The 11831-nt window shown below is 38.1% G+C and overlaps 1 long non-coding RNA gene across 1 annotated transcript; it reads left to right on the plus strand.

The window, feature by feature from the left end:
• Window positions 1–567: 567 nt before the first annotated feature.
• LOC308686628 lies at window positions 568–11386 on the plus strand. The gene is made up of 3 exons (XR_014029615.1): window positions 568–607; window positions 2032–2168; window positions 8263–11386. It is a non-coding gene; the product is annotated as an uncharacterized lncRNA (long non-coding RNA).
• Window positions 11387–11831: the final 445 nt, after the last annotated feature.

An 11831-nucleotide genomic window follows, 5' to 3' on the forward strand; every position in this document is an offset into this window, starting at 1 on the left:
CAGGACTGAAATGACATCATATCTGCAAGAACAGTTTCACAAACAAACAAAAAAGATAACATTATAAATACATACAGAGGAAAAAAATATGCATAAGTGGTATTTTTTTATACATAAAAATATATAATATTTCATAATCTGTCACTTGTTTTGTTGGTCTCAGTATTTTATTTGTATTTCAGTTATTTGATTTGTAACCAGTATTTGACCGATATTTGTTATTTGCCATTAAATATGTGTTCATTACTACTACAAATGTTCCACTAAAACACACACACACACACACACACACACACACACACACAGTGAGAGAGAGAGAGAGAGAGAGAGAGAGAGAGAGAGAGAGAGAGAGAGAGAGAGAGAGAGAGAGAGAGAGAGAGAGAGAGAGAGAGAGAGAGAGAGAGAGAGAGAGAGAGAGAGAGAGAGAGAGAGAGAGAGAGAGAGAGAGAGAGAGAGAGAGAGAGAGATTTTTGTTTTAGAATTTATTATTGTTTGTTAAAGTTTTATGCATTGGTTGTAGCGCATGAACAGGACTCTGATTTTGGTCTGGCGACATGACGTCATAATGCTGCGCCGCTTTTTGCGTCAGTGATTCGGCTGAAGAAAGGTTTGTGTTTTTAAGCATTTAGATTGTTTAAACCGATGCATACTTTTTAGGAAAAAAATACAATTTTACAAGAGCTTTTTAATTATTTATTATTGTGTAGTGCTTTATCTAACATGAATGAACATGATGTTTGTGAGCAAAATGCGTGCATCCACACAAGTAACTGAAAAACGAGGCAGAATCCAGTAATTCGTTTGTTAAGTTACTTAAGCTCCGTTTAAATGACTCAAGGCTTTCCTAAGCCAATGTTTATGGCGCAGCTCGCAATAAACGCTGTTAGAAATAACTGGCATTGAAGCATTTCTCCGCTAGGGTGTCCGCCTTAAGTGTGCAAAATAATATTATAATATTATGTATAATAATATTTGTTAAAATATGAAAAGAAAAGAAAAAAACTCAGACAGTTTTGTTAAATAGTAGGTCTTCTTAGGTAAATGGAAAACCTTCCTTAAAAAGGTTGTTCCACATTATTAAGCAAGTTACATTCTCACGCAATATGGGGATGAAAGATCTTTCTGAATATGAAATGGTGCAAGGGTTTTATAATCACAGAGGTCCCAAATTTGAGGTAGTTAGGGGTGGTCATGCTCCCCTGATAAAATTGATATTCTTATCTACAAATATGTGCATTTTAATGTTTGAAGGCAAAACAAAGCTTTAAAACCATGTCAGTGGGTAGTAGATTATTTGTCAATACCTGCTCTCTCATCATTTCCATCACTCTTTCTTTTTCTCTCAGTTTTCATATCTTGCCCCGTCTCTTCCCCTCCTTTGACTTAATATTTCTGTCATTTCATTTTCATCTGTGTCAGTGAAGAAAGGAAACATATAGGTCAGCCTAGGCCTATTTGTTTTATTCATAATTTTTTTTAGACAAGTTAACTTACTGATGGCTACGAACGCTAAATAAGTTTATTCAATTAATTCGCAATATGAACACATTATGAACCAAGTTATGGTTCATAAAGAAAATTAATTGTACAGTAAAAAGTGCTGAATATTTGGATTTCATTAGAACTATAAATATATAGAGCTCTACTATAATGTCCTTATATCCGCTTTAACGCATTCTCGGACAGTCAAGAAATCCCACCTGATGGCGCAATAGGTGGCGCTTGGTGCTTGGTATGGTTGTCCCATATAATTGGTCAATTAAACAATATTGGTACAGTAAAATGTGCTAAAAAAATGATTTGACAAGATCAATACACCCTTTATTAAATCACTTTGACGGATTTAATGCATCCTAACAGGTGGTGGAGAAATGTTGAATTTATTCTTTCTGTGCTTATTGCGAGCAGTGACATACATATCCCTTGCCAGTGCTCTGACTACTGAACTAGGGAGCTGATTGAAATGTACTCAGAGATTTAGTTTGTATTTATTTTTCTCTCTGTTAATTATTCTCATCTTAAACATGACAGAGTGAAGTCAACTCCTGGTGAAGCAACTGAGATCCACGTGACTATTATAAAGATGGCGTTTATCAAAGAGGAGAGTGAAGATATCAAGATTGAAGAAGTATTCAGCTTGAAACAAGAAGATATTGAGGAACAAATTGGTGGGTTTTATTCTCAAAACTGAACTGTCATTTGATCCTTATTATGCCTGCCTAGAGAAATTATTCATTTTGAAGGATTGTGTCTTAATTAAAGTGGTTTTATAGCCTACATAAGCAGAGAGTATAGGCTAGTCGGTTTCTTTTCTTTTTGTTTTGAATTGTTTTGTTTAAAAGTGGACAATTCAAGCTTTCTATATCTCATTCGTCGTGAATCCCAATTCTCCCCCAATATTTCCATGACTGCGATGTAACAGTTAATTGCTAACCTGTTATTTCTTTTGTAAACAAAGCTTTGTGCTTCACTCGTGTCATAATATTAATGTAAAACAGCATTCACATACAAAAAAATTGTTTTGGCGGACCATCGCCGGTGCTACTCAGCCACTGCGGTTGTCAAGTTTACCGGCACAGGCCTAATTATATTATTGTTACCTTATAGACTCAAGAATCCATTCCAGACACGGAAGACGCTCTGATTTGAATTTACAACATATATTAATTTTTTTTTCCCAAATGTCGTTTCTTCTTTTTCTCCCAAAGACGAACCCCGGCTGGCCGTCAATCGGTCCTTTTCTCTGTGTCAGACTTAACTTTGTTTGTTGTCGTTTACGCTAACTCAATGCAGCTGCATCTTCTAAATAATGCCGTGAGTTGGGCTTGAGGAAGTGACGTTGCCTGCGTCTGTGCAGTGCGACCTGATGCAGCCCCTGAAGTGAGACACAGGAAACATAAATACTGCAAAATAATAATAATAACACGACTAAACGAGACGAAATAATGTTATAACATTTCGTCTCGTTTTGGTCATCGCTTGCTACGCGCCTACTTTTGAAATAACGAACTTGAGCATGCAAAAGACACGATATGTGAACTAAGACTACTTTAAAGGCCCCCTGAAATCAAAATGTATTTTTTTTTAGCTCTTAGGATGAATATGTTAGCCTTTATGTTATAAATAAGCTGGTGTGTTCCAAAATAATTACAAAATTTGCATTTTTAAGCATTCAAAACTTACACTTACGCTAAAATGGATCACAGATTTTTATGACGTCACCGTGGACTTCAGCTTCTCATCACATCTTCTGTCCAATCCAATGCTCTCTAGAATCTGAAGCGTCCCGCCCCATAGGCTATAAACACCACCTGGCCCAAGCGACCATGGCTGTACCTGACTGTATGTTCGGCAGTAAACGCATGCTCAGTGTCAGCTGCTCGTGCTCATCAGTTCCATTAGTTTACTGTCGGAGGTAATGGAGTAACACATACTCCAGGATATTGTTTTTTCGAGTCGGAGTGACTGTCAGGCATGTCCGAAAGCGAGGAACTTTCGAAAACTGGATCAGCACTGACTCTGTTTTGAACGATTCAGTTTTATTTGGTGAACTGGTTCGACCTGTTCACAAAAAAAGAACATCACTACCGTTGTCACGTCACAGAGCAATATGGGTTGAAGATGTGTGTTCGTTTGCTCAAACACTTGAGTTTTATTACGTTTTCAGAGTGAAATGGATAGAATTTATTCACACCTCTAACGTTACCATTGAATCCAGTGTATCAGTACTCGGATTTGTCTCCATTGTGCTGTCAAGTACGACTCGCAGTCTGTGAGGGAAACTAAACGCTATTGGCTATTTGAAAAGGCGGAGGAGCCATTCACCTCCACCTACGATTGAAACATTCAATAACAAAGGCAAATGTTCTTCACACCACGAAGCAAACAAGCATGGGTGAATTCTGTAAACGCCCGATTACAGAGAGGAGAAGACAGGTAATAACAGATTTACTTGTAGATTTTACAATGAAGAATGTAAGACCCCTCTCTGCAGTTTCAAGAGAATGATTCAGTGGAATTATCAACTTCTTTGAACCCACTTACACCGTTCCATCGAATCCTACACTCTGGAAAATAATTGGCCACAAATACGACTCTCTAAAAGCGGACATTGCGTCTGAAATAAAAGGCAAGAACGGCTATTTATTTGTCTTTACTCTGGTACATGAAAATTTAAATATTTAATGTCATAATTATAATATTGAGTATATTTACTTATTTAATTGTTGCATTAGGTGATGAATTAATAAACATTTATTGATAAGAACTATTTCATGTCTTTTCATTTACAGTAGCATGAACCACGAGTAGTCGAGTATATCGAGTATTGTTTTGATAAGAAATCGACTCGCGGAAATCAGTTGTCATGCAACCCCTAATGGCAGTGAAATTAAATACAGTATGTGTTGCACAATAATATTTAGCCATTGCAAATACTGTGGTTTGTACTTTTAGTACTATTGTTTTAAATGAGTAAAACTGTGCAGCATTAACCCACCAAATCATTTGACAAATAGTCACATATTAGTAACAGGTTAATATAGCATTACATTTCACTTTCCTGGCAGCCAGGCAAAAAGAGTCATTGATCTTTCAGGTAATGACACATTTTTATAAATTCAGTTATTTTGTTTTCAGGACTATATGTAAACATCTTTTATGTGAAATGGCTGGTTCATGGCACTACTTAATAAAAAAAATGCAATGCAATTATGATCTCTCCTATTTTGTTAAAATTAAGTTTTTGCATATTCTACAAGGTGTAAACTGCAACTGTACATTACCAGTCAAAAGTTTTGGATCGGTGGGATTTTTAAAAGAAGTCTCTTCTTCTCACCAAGGCTGCATTTATTTAATAATAATAATAATAATAAAAACAGTAATATTGTGAAATATTATTACAATTTAAACAGCTGTTTTCTATGTCAATATAAGTGTAATGTATTCCTGTGATCAAAGCTGAATTTTCAGCATCATTACTTCTTCAGACATCACTCTAATGTGATGATTTGATGCTAAAGAAAGTTCAAAAGAACATCTCAAATGGAAAGCTTTGTTAACATTAAACACCAGTGTAAAAAACTCAGTATGCATGAAATAGCATTTCACCCCCCCCCCCCTTTAATGTTGTTTTTAGCATTTGAACTTTGTTGAACTTGCTGTTGAACTTTCTATTCATTAATGAATACTATACAAATTGTACATAACTGTTTTCATTGTTTTCATTTTCATTGTTAATATTTATTTATTTATTTATAACATCAAATCCGCATAGAATGATTTCTGAAGGATCATGTGACACTGAAGACTGGAGTAATGATGATGAAATTCAGCTTTGATCACAGAAAAAAAAAAAAATATATATATATATATATATCAATTATTATTGTTTTTTGGCAATATTATCAATTAGTTGATGCTGCTCTAATATAAACACACTGAACTGACTTGTCTTGTGCTTTTATCCTGAGTCAAGCTGTTTTTTCTTTTTTTTTTCTGATAAAGGGTTATTTATACATCTGCCAGCTTGAAAGTTTTAGGATATGTCCTTAAGAAAACAAAGAGTTAACAATATTAATAAGAGATTGTGATATATACAGTAAACGTCTCTTTTACGTATGTAACCCTCGTTCCCTGAAGCAGGGAACAGAGATGTTACGTCAACATCACTGATGTATTGGGATCTCACCCTAGTAGGGGCGGAACGGTTCATGTATTCGTATCGAACCGAATCGGTACGGACGTCACGGTACGGTGCACGAATTTAAACGGAGAATACACGGTATAAAAATAAATAAAACTTGCGTGCAAATGAATTAATGTAATGCGGAACTACTGTTAGATACGCGGGTTCTTTAGGGACAACTAATCTGTAACGCCGCCTTAGCTCTCTGAACCATAGACAGTGCTCTGAACCCATAGATATGTCTGAACCGCTCTGAACCTGCGTTCGCTTAACGTTGGCTTCGTGTGTCCTATTAACTTTGGACTAGTGTCGAATTTGACACTATTTTCAGCTGGAGTCTGTGTGCTTGCATGTGCGCACGCGCGATCGAACTGTGTGTGTGTGTGTGTGTGTGTGTGTGTGAGAGAGATGCGCGACCACGATCGAACAGTGAAAACATTGTCATTTTCCATCATTTTGTTTATACGGGACATAATTAAAACGGCAAACTACAACTGTCACCCAATCAAAATCACTCACACACACACACACACACACTGCTTTAAAAGTAAAACATATATCTAACCCCATTTCAAAACAGTCTGTGGGTTTTAATTGCATAGATTTTAATTTCTTGTCCTCGGAGCAGTAATCTGTTTATTTTTAAGTTACACATACATTGATTAAAAAAGAAAATCAAATGTGTTTTTAATGTTACTATTATTTTATACAGAAATCAATTAGCCTATTTATAATTCAGATGAGAATAAAGTTAGAGTTAATTGAAATTAAGGAAAACAAATATATTGATATGAAATATGGCAAATTCATTTTAAATTCATTCAGTTAAAATTACCAAACATATCGCAAGGTCTTTTTGTATTTTTATTAATTTAATTAATAAATTAATTATATAAAACTATTGTCAGTGCACTAAAAATAAACTGATTCTATGCCCTTATTATTAAAACTTTTTTTTTAAATACAAGGCTTAAGAAATTTGTAAAAATACCTTCTGCATTTTTGTTTTGCTTTTCCCTCCATTGTACCGAAATCGTACCGAACCGTGATGTCTGAACCGAGGTACGAACCGAACCGTGACTTCTGTGTACCGTTCCACCCCTACACCCTAGAGCTCAATCACCTTTGAGTGTAAACTAAATGAGCTAATGGAGATTGGCGTGCTCTGCCCCGCAGCATGGGTATAAATACGGAAGTGGATGCAATGCACATTTGCTTTTCGCTGAGGAGCTGAGCCAGTGACCTGGTCAGCCAGCGGGGTACAGCAATTGTGGCTATGGGACATAACGTCTCCGTTCCCTACTTCAGGGAATGAGGGTTACATACGTAACCAAGACATTCCCTTTCAATCAGTCACGTTCGACATAATGCCGACGTCACCGACATAGGGACTTTTGTCCAGTGCTCACTTCCTGCATTAGCTCTGGGTCAGCACTACCCTTGTGCAACTCCTTAAGTGCCTTGGCCTGGTAGACCGGCAGGAGAGCCATGGCGTGCAGGGCTTAGGCAGCCTGTCCAGCCGCTTTGTAAGAACCTTTAAGTCCCTTGATTGATGATGCGGAATACCTCTCCAGGAAGCGTTTTTAGGACACAACTGCATCGCTACAGCACACTCCACTGGCGGAATACCCACGTATCCTTTGGCCGCTCTGCCATCAAGGGTAGTGAGGGTGGAGGAGGTACCAGACCAGTTTTGGGCAGAGAATGGTCTCGTCCACGATCTGGTAACCTCACTATGCACCTCCAGAGAGAACGGCACCGGGGCAGGGTGCTGAGAACAAGCATCGGCTGCCCCAAGAAACCAGTTTTCCAACCTTGAGGGTTCGGGACACGGTGGAGATCTCCACTCGAGCCCGACACTCTCGGTGGCCCGGTAAAGCATAGTCGTCAGCTCTGGGTCAGGCTCGGGAAACACTTCCCTCCCCGGAGGACATAAGCTCACCCTCCAATGCAGCAATCGGCATCCGGTCGTTGGGGGGAGCCCAGAATGAAACGGCCGGCCACCCAGTTAGAAGGACCAGCGCGCTCATCCGGAAGCTCCACAGGTTGAAGTGTGTCAGAGGAGTGAGGAGCACACAGATTTTCTCGGTGGGAAAGCCCTCACTGTGATCCTCAAGTCACCCTGGCTATTCGCCAAAGTAGCCCTATTATGAGCTGGCCCAGAAGAGGAATTAGAAAGGCTATATAGGTGAGGGGACCCCACCTCTCTTGAGGTATTGGAGTCTCAACCGTAATACCAAGATGTTCATGTTCACAGGCAAATGTGCATTGCATCTGATTCCATATTAATACCTGTGGGGCGGAGATACAAATCTCGCACGCCAATCTCCATTGGCTCGGTTAGTTTACACTCGAAGGTGATTGGGCTTTCAGGCGAGATCCCAATACCTCAGTGACGTCGACATAATGTTGAACGTGACCGACTGAAAGGGAACACCTCTTGTCAGTAGCTGTCTGTATAGGATGTAGCATGTTGTTGGTTTTTATGCTTTACATGTCTACTGTAAATGTTTTAATGTCTGTTGCTGTGGGTCATTACACTGAGGATAACTTGTCTTTGTCTCTTTTTGCCTTAGACTTGATGCCGCTAAAAGAGGAGAGTGAAGTACTGAATGAAATTGAAGATAAAGTTAAAATTGAGAAGAAACGTATTTTCATAAGTGGAGATAACTCCTCTAGTTGCTCAAAGACTGTAAATAATTCCTCACAAAACAGAGCTCAGAAGAAAGCAACTAACAGTTATTTCTCCTGCTTTGAGTGTGGGAAGAGTTTCAATCAACACGGTGACCTTAAATTCCACATGAGAGTTCACAATGGAGAGAGCCCTTTCACCTGCCAACAATGTGGAAAAGGTTTCACTGAAAAAGGAAGTCTGAAAAGGCACATGAGAATACACACTGGAGAGAAGCCTTACACCTGCCAGCTGTGTGGAAAAAGTTTCAATCAAAAAGGAACTCTTAACAGGCACATGAGAATACACACTGGAGAGAAGCCTTACACCTGCAAACTGTGTGGAAATAGCTTTAAAGCAGAACTAAACCTTAGGTATCACATGAAAATTCATACTGGAGAGAAGCCTTACACATGTGATCAGTGTGGAAAGAATTTCAGATGTAAAATAACCCTTAATTGCCACATGAGAGTACACTCAAGAGAGGACTGTTTTATATGTCAGCAGTGTAGAATGAGTTTCCCGGATAAGCAATGCCTTAACAGGCACATGAAAATAATTCATGCCGGAGAGAAGCCTTTCAAATGCGATCAGTGTGAAAGAAGTTTCCAATTGAGTAAATGCCTTAAGACTCACATGAGAATTCACACTGGAGAGAAGCCTTACATATGCTATCAATGTGGAAAGAGTTTCACATATAAAGCAACCCTTGATTCCCATATGAGAATTCACACTGGAGATAGCCCTCACACTTGCAAACTTTGTGAAAAGAGCTTTTCACACAAAGGTAATCTAAAGGCTCACTTGAGAATTCACGCTGGAGAGAAGCCGTTCATATGTGGTCAGTGTGGAAAATGTTTCACACGTAAAGAATCCCTTGATTACCACATGAGCATTCACTCAAGAGATAACTGTTTCATTTGTAATCAGTGCGGAAGGAGTTACCCAAACATGAACAACCTTAGGAGCCACGTAATAACTCATGTTGGAGAAAACCCTTTGATGTGTCATCACTGTGGAAAGAATTTCACACGTAAAGGAAACCTCAAGACTCACATGAGAGTTCACACTGGAGAGAAGCCATTTACTTGCCAGCAGTGTGGAAAGAGTTTCAGACATAATGTAAGCCTCCAAACTCATATGAGACTTCACACTGGAGAAAGGCCTTTCATGTGCAATCATTGTGGAAGGAGTTTCAGACATCATGTGAGCCTCAAAACTCACATGAAACTTCACAGTGGAGAGATTTTCCCATATCAAAGAGACCTGAAACGTAATTTGCAAACTCATTCTGTAAAGAAATTACAGTGTTCTGAGTGTGACAAAAGGTTTAGATTAAGAAGCCATTTTAAAAATCACTTGTGCGTTCACTCTGGAGGAAGGCCATTTAATTGTGAACAGTGTAATAAAACATTTATTTTGGCATCACACTTACAGATACACTTGAAAACACATGCAGATTTTAGACCCCGTTTGTGTTCCATGTGTGGAAAGAGTTTTAAATGGCTCAGCAATTTAAAATGGCACCAGAAAACACGTATTTGTGTCAAATTAAGGCTACGTTCACACCGCAGCTGAATGTGGGCCAAATCTGATTTTTGGCTCAAATATGACTTGGTGGGACGAGCAAGACACACACAGTGGGTGTGGCACTAAAATAATAAAAGTGAAAACTGACCAAATAAACAGGAAATCTTGTGCCCTCATTGTGCTGGGGAATTGTAAAGGAGGATCAGTGTTCAGTCAGGATTGGCCCAGCATCCTAGCCCGTCAGCGGCAACACTCATGCTTCCAATCCAGATGCAGGTCTGACCACTCAAGCACTCACAACATTGTCTTTCCCTGCTGGTGTCCTCATGGGTATAGGAGGGTAGTGCGGAGGATTCCTCTGCCTCTGAGTGTTTAAGTCGCCGGATGGGAAGCACACATTTTTCCGCCGACAGGCTAGGATGCCAGACTGCCATTCCCCCTCACACGCTGCAGCCCAAGGGATAAATAAATGCCCCTCTGAGATCTGTGCCACACTATGTCTATCTTGTTCATCCCCACACAGACCTTAATGTGACTCGTATTCAGTGTTGGGGAAAGTTACTTTGAAAAGTAATGCATTACAATATTGCGTTTCTCCCTTAAAAAGTAACTAATTGTGTTACTTAGTTTCTTTTTTTAGAAAAGTAATGTGTTTCGTTACTTTTTTCCACCTGGACTGGGCTTGTTTTTTTTATAACGTTATATTTTTGGGCAAATGTAAAGACCCATTCAGAAGAAAAGTGAAATAATAAGCCTCAGGCTGAAGGAAATGCAGATTCATTCCTGTACAGTAGAGTGCAGTAGAGGGTGCTGCTCAAACAAACCTTTCAGCTGCTGTTATTCTGGATAACAGAAGAAGAGGATGCAGGAGAGAAAAGTTTAAAGTTTAACACTTTACCAACAAATAGAAAAAAAATCTAGAGTAATTTCTGCTTATGGTTTAACTGAATTATCAAAGGTCAGAAGATAAAATTTAAAACAATTTATGTTTTATTTAACATATTTAGTTATTGGAGGTTTGCATAGTAGAGCTGTCAGTCAATAAATGGGAAAAAAGTAACTCAGATATTTTGTTTAAAAGTAATGCGTTACTTTACTAGTTACTTGAATAAGTAATCTGATTACGTAACTCAAGTTACCCCCAACACGGCTCGTATTAGAGCTCATATTCGTATTAGTCTGAAAAGGTGACACTTCTACAACACTTTTTTCCATGTCCTTTATTTGCGTCCTTCACTTTTTACTTTGCCTTGAGGCTGTTTATTTTCTTTTTTCATGTACATATGAACTCATATGGCCACACCTGATAATTTCCTTTGCTATACTTTTAAGTACTTATGGTAGATGCCCTCTAATTGTGATTATATAGAGGCATCCTTTAAATATTTTATTCAGTTTCAAATATTCTAGATTAAAAAAAAAAAAAAAAAAACTTCTGTCTTGTGGTGAAATTCCACTGTGTAAATGAAAGATTATCAATAAAATAAACTGAATGAGACAATGAACATTGCTGTGCATTATTCAATTAATCTTCAATTAGAGAAAATGTCTACTTTTGGGTTTCATTTGATGACATCTGGAAGCTGGTTCTTGCTGTGGGGATGTAGCAGCTCCAGTTCCTATGTGTTTGTAGCTTATTCAATTAGTTGTAACGAAATCAGCTCAAATGAGGGGAATGTATAATTAATAATCAATAATTAATCATTAATAATTAATCATACTGGTTATGAGCCATATTACCTACACATTTTAAATCGCCCAAAAGGGAATACATAGCCCGTATATTTGTATCTATATATATATAGATAATTAACCACAACGAATTACAATCAATTATGAATATACAGATGGGCTATAGATCAAATTTGTGAATGCCTACGAAATTAATGTCACATCGAATAATTAGTTTGTCCGCCAAAAGCGGACTCTTATCTTCTCGACTCT

This window comes from Scardinius erythrophthalmus (genome assembly GCF_964197995.2).
Source record: "Scardinius erythrophthalmus genome assembly, contig: HAP1_SCAFFOLD_543, whole genome shotgun sequence".
NCBI lineage: Eukaryota > Metazoa > Chordata > Actinopteri > Cypriniformes > Leuciscidae > Scardinius > Scardinius erythrophthalmus.